The following is a 6,000-nucleotide window of genomic DNA, read 5'->3' as shown; positions in this document are numbered from 1 at the left end:
ATTCCAGGCCTCTCATAAACCAGCTTGCACGATGATGGTGATGCCTGCCACAACTCATTTGTGGCACAAGCTCTCACGAGCTGCCAGCTTAGCTGCGGGTTACCTTAGGTGGCCACAGGCCATGGCTCCCGAGCTCTTTTGCTTAGTGCATCTGCTGATGGCAGTGGAGTTGGTTGGAATCAACTCAAATTCACTTCACCATCATCTACCTCAGCATCAATCTTTAGATCCCAGAAATAACCATTTTTGCACTTCAGTGGATGTTACCTATATTTTGGGGAACAAAAATACAGGCCCCCATTTTGGACGGGATCTTGACCTTGCCCCATTTGAAGTCAATAGGTTTAACTGATGAGTGTTAAGAGGAAACAGGTTCTAAAGCACAGCAAGAAAATCTTTATTTTATCTTCTTTTCATCTGAGTTCCATACAGCAAGGTATAAGGGTATGGCTGTATTTTAACAACAAGGTCGTACCAACAGCATGCAATCAACATACACATGGTGCTATCTCTTTGTGGGAGATAAATTTAAATTGTCAGGCCATGCCATGGAAATGCAACATTTGCATTTTCCTATCAGGATGTGCCAGGACATTACACTGCAGTCGCAAATCATGAGGTAGCAACATGAAGCGGAGGAAGGAGTAGCCTAATCTACTCCAAAGTACTATATGCTGTTACTTAGTATTTTAAAAGGCTGCCCGTAGCATCAGGAGATGGTGTGGAGCCCAAGAAAAGCTCCAGAACTGTTTCAACAGTAGATATTGTAATACGGTTTCAGGGCTTGCAAACCTCAATATTCCTTATTCATATGGATAGTCCCACTCCCTTCATTGTAGGCTGGGAGAGCGATGCATCGTTTTTGCATGCTGGATCCGAAAGTGATGTATATGTACCGACCTTGCCTCCTCGATTCAAGTCAGCCTCACCATCCTCCTTGGTATGCTCTGTCCTCTAAACATCCAGGCTTCCTTAATTTGTTTTTTTTCTCTTTTCTTTGCCTGTTTCACAATGACTCCAGAGTTCCTTCATCATTGCCTGATACTTCTTCCAGTAGCTCACTAAGCCTGTAAGTAACATCTGTCTTGTTTCATCCATTCTCACCCTCTTTCAGTGGGGAGGGCTTTGTGTGCCGTTTCTATTTTGGCAGGATTTTCAGGGTTTGTTGGGTTTTTTTTTAAAGCCAACAGTATAAATGTTTTCCTCCCTACAGATTGTGTGTTTAAATTAGGAAAAAGCAGATCACTCTGCTCGTGGATGGGGGGAAGGGGAAAGATTTATGGGGTTTCTGTGTTCCCATGGGAGTTTCCTCCTAGCAGGCCCCTGGGAAACTGCTGAGTCCTGCACAGATGAACCTCACCCTGATGGTAAAAGTTCTGTTTTGCCAGAGGAGCTGTCATAAGTGCCACCATCGTCATCCTCCCAGAGCATTAGGTGATCTTTTAGATATGCTGAGCCCAGGCCATTGAATGCCTTAGATAAAGAACAAAACCTTGAACCCTTCTGCACCTATCTCCCAGGGGTCTGGGCTTTTGCTTGGTCATTTCCTCCCTGAATCACGTCCTGCTAGCTGGCTGTCTGTGCCCTCTTGCCCTTCGTGCCCGTTCCTAACCGCTTGACTGCTGAAGCTGCCTCTGTGCTCTGTATTCCTTTCTCACTTCAGCCTTGTATCTGTGACGCTTTTCCTGGCACCCTTCCCAAATTCTCTTGCTGCCAACTCAGGCTCAGTACAAGCTTCTTGTATTCCCTTTCAAATCCTTTTCTACCGTGGCAAATAAACCCGCTGTCCTCTACACACACACTCCCGATACTATCCTTGACATCTCTTCGCTTCTGGCACTCAGCTGCTGCTTAATCATACAGATTCCTCCTCTGATTCACCTCATGTGCTCTTGCGGCCAAAACCTTGACTTTGATTTGGCAATGTCACAACAGGAGTACTGGGATCTCCTCCTTCATGATCTGATTCCTGCCTCGCATGCCCCACTGTCATTAGCATGCTCCTGTTTCACTCTGCTATTTAAGCCAGCATCACGGTGCCTTCAGAATCCAGTACCACCACCTTATCTCTGCCCTTCTGCGCATACCTCCCAGTGCCCTGGTCCTTTACACTTTTCCCGATTTTATCATTTTCACGCCGCTTTGGAGAGTTTCTGTCCTACTGCTGTCCCTTTGCAGAGAACGACCTGCCTGACCTTGACTCCCAGGTAGCCCTCGCATTCGGATCCCTCCTCCAAATGTCTTTCCACAGGGGCTGCTCTCCCACCACGGTCTCGTCCTTGTGACATTTGCAAAGAGAAGGGAGCAGAGCAAACCAAACCAACCTAGCAAGCAATATAGCTCAAAAATGGGAACTAACACGATGTGCATGCAGCACCAGAAATAACCTCGCTGCCGTACGCCGTGCAAGCCCTGTCCTTCCCTTGACCCCTCCCTCTGCACGTCTCCTGCCATCTCTCCTCCTCGTGTCAGCCTCTGCTGCGGGCCCCAGCGCAGGGACCCCTCCTGCTCCTCTGCAAAGCCCCCGCGTACCTACAGCACCGCAGGTCTGAGCAATAAGCGCTCACGCTCTGCTCCTCCCTAGCAAAACAACTGGAACCGCCAGCAGGTTCCCAGAGGAGCTGTTGACAGACAATGCTGCAAAACCGCTTCCCCGCGCTGGGCTTTGTATTGAACAAATGAAAGTACAACCTAAAACAAGAGAACTAGTATAAACGTGCGATTTCTCTTTTGCCCAGGAAACGTTGCAGGCGCAGGCATACCTATTCACCCTCACACACACACCGGCCGGTCCTGCTTTGTGCGAAGGTCGTGTGTATTAGCCATTTTCCCTAGCTGCCCACTGGCACGGACTTTGCTCCTCCGGGTTGGGATTTCTAAGCAGCGGGAGGCTTTCCACGTGTGTTTGAGAAGGTACAAAGCCTGCCGGAAAACAATGGAAATAGCTGGCTTATGACTGTTGCGTGTCACGCACTCATTTCTTGCCTGTTCGTTTGTCCTTGGAGCTGCTCGCGCTGCCTGGAACCTGATCTCCAGCCGTCCCGCTCGTTCAGGCTGGCACGCACGCCGGCCTGCCGCCACGCCATGCGGGCGAGACATGGCCGGACTCCGGCCCGGCCTGCCTGCCCCAGGGGAGCTGAAAACCCACGGGCAGGGGCAGAGGCAGAGAGACCCCTTTCAGCCCACCGCAGTCCCGAGCCACCCGTGCCAGGCAGACTGGGGTGTGGGGGCCATGACAGAGCGGGGATTTTGTGGGGGGCTTCCCTCAGGGCTGGGGGGGGGGGGGGGGGGGAACAGCTGCTGCCGTGCTTCCCACAGGAACCCCCAACCGTGAGCATCCAGGCTGGCAGCAACATGTCTCCTGCCCGGTTCTCCTCACCTCCAGGACAGGCTCTTCTCACCCCCCCAGGACTGGATCTCCTCAGCCCCCCCAAAGGCAGGCTCCCCTCAGACCCCATGGGCTGGATCTCCTCAGCCCCCCCAAAGGCGGAGGCTCCCCTCAGCACCCCCAAAGGCAGGCTCCCCTCAGACCCCAAGGGCAGGATCTCCTCAGCCCCCCCAAAGGCAGGCTCCCCTCCAACCCCATGGGCAGGATCTCCTCAGCCCCCCCAAAGGCGGAGGCTCCCCTCAGCACCCCCAAAGGCAGGCTCCCCTCAGACCCCCCAAAGGCGCAGGCTCCCCTCAGACCCCATGGGCAGGATCTCCTCAGCCCCCCAAGGGTAGGCTCCCCTCAGCCCCCCCTCGCCCAAGGACAGGATCTCCTCAGTCACAGAATGGTTTGGGTTAGAAGGGACCTTAAAGATGATCTTAGTTCCAACCCCCACGTTTTTTACACGCTTGCATAAAACCGAAAGAACAACAACAACAAAGTGTGTCGTCGTCCCCCCCCCCCCCCCCCAGGACAGGGTCCCCTCAACCCCCTCAGCACAGGCTCCCCTCAGGACATCTCCTCACACACGCCTCCCCTCAGCCGAGGGCGGGAAGGGAGCAGTCCCCGTCCCCCCGTACCCCCCACCCCCCACCGCTCCCTGCATCTCCCGGCCGCTGCGTGACGGCCGCCTTCCCCTTCCTTCCCCTTCCCCTCCCTCCACAGCCGCGGCGGTGATCCGCGCTGATCTCATCGCCCCGCCGCACGACACCCTTCCCCGGCACGGTAGGCGGCCATCGCGTGAGAGGCGCTGGGCGCCCGGCCCGCCGCCCCCCGCCACCGCCGCCATCACGCAGGGGGAACATATGCCGGCAAGGCGCGGCCAGGCACCCCCCCCCCCCCCCTTCCCTCCGCCACCCCGATCAAAGGCGCTGCCTTCCCCGTCTCGCTGTTAATGCCGCTCTTAATTAAATACCTCCGCGGGGGGCGAGCCGCCCTTCACACGCAATCCTACCCCCCCCCCCCCCCCCCCCGCCGGGGTGAGCCCCGCTGCCAGCCCGCAGGCACCGCGTGGGGGTGGGTGCAGCGCGCTGGGACTTTATATTTTATTTATTTTTAAATCGCCAGCTCTTCGCTCTGACCTTTGAGCGTCTTGCGATGGGCCGGGTTAAATTTGCTCTTGAGCTGCAGGGCGGTGGTACGGGGTGACATTCCCACGCCACCCCCCCCCTTCCCTTTTCCACGCGAGACACCCCATCACCACCCACCCCCCCTTATATCCCGCGTTGGATCACGAAGAGGTTAAAGGAGGTGGTGAGGCGAGGAGGACGGGAGGGGGGAAGCTGGGGCATGCGGCTCCGCTTGCTGCCAAACTGGGGATTAACGATGCAGCGGAACACGGGAGGTCGGCACGCAACGTGGAAGGGGTCACGCCGGCAGCAGACGCCAGGGTTGGGGGGGGGCAGCCACCCGTGGGACCGTGCTTTAAAGCCGGGGAGGGGGGGGGGGGGGGAGAGGGAGGGCACCGGGCGCCCGAACGGGCGCCCGGTGCCCTCCCTCTCCCCCCCCCCCCATCATTGCAACAGCTCCTACTCATGCAATTTTCCTTTTTTTTCCCCCCATAAAAATCACTATCTTCTCCAATACCACCCCCCCTTGCCCCCACGCAGCTTACTCCACCAAAAAAAAACCCATATTCCCTCCTCAGCCGCTCAGCACTGCTCTGAAAAATGTGACCGATGCTTTGCCCTCCACGGAGGTGCCCCAGAGACGGAACCTTTGCAGTTAAGAGCGAATCACGCATAAATTAAATTAGGTTAACAAAGGTCGGTGGAAGGTCACCTCCTTTTTCATGATGGCCTTTTTTCAGTTTTTAGTGGACATTCCTAAATTATTAATTTTTTTTTTGGGGGGGGGGCGTATCTTTTTGTATAAGGCTTGCAGGGAATGCTTTGGGTATATAGGGATTGCTTTGGGCATACAGAGATTGCTTTGGGCATATAGGAATTGCTTTGGGCATACAGAAAATACTTTGGGGATATCGGAAATCCTTTGGGCAAGCAGGAATTGCTTCGGACAGGCTGGAAGTCGGCTTTGGGAGGTGAGCAGCCTTCGTCGGCAACATCACCCGTCTGCGGCTGGTTCAGGTGGAGGGAGACCCCGGCTGCGCCGGCTGCCTTGCTGGAGACCGTGGGGACAGAGCAGATGGCCGTTGCGGCACGGCTGATGGGATGCGATAAAAAGGGGAGTCTCACGGCAGCTCGGGTTTTCAGGCCCGTGCCGAAGGGGCCAGCCATAAAATAACCGGCGATGAAAAGGAGAGGGGAGGCAGAACGTGAAATTAATTCCATCGAAATGGGGTTGTACGGAAAACTCCCGGTTCTCACATCTTGTCCTGATTTATTTATTTTTATGGCTTCGCTGTGAACCCGAGCGGATTTCACCGGCGGCTGGCGGCGCAAAGCCGGTTCACGGGGAGGTTGAGCACATGCCTCCATGTCGAACACGCACCTGACCCAGACCTGAGGGCCGGTTTTGGGGCGACAGGGGCTCCAACGAAACAAAGGCTTTGCCACCAAAACCGCGTCCTCCCCCTCCAGAACCAGATCCAGCCCTGCCACCGCAGCTCCTCC

This window comes from Accipiter gentilis, chromosome 6 (assembly GCF_929443795.1).
Source record: "Accipiter gentilis chromosome 6, bAccGen1.1, whole genome shotgun sequence".
Lineage (NCBI taxonomy): Eukaryota > Metazoa > Chordata > Aves > Accipitriformes > Accipitridae > Astur > Astur gentilis.
This window is presented reverse-complemented; position numbering follows the sequence as displayed.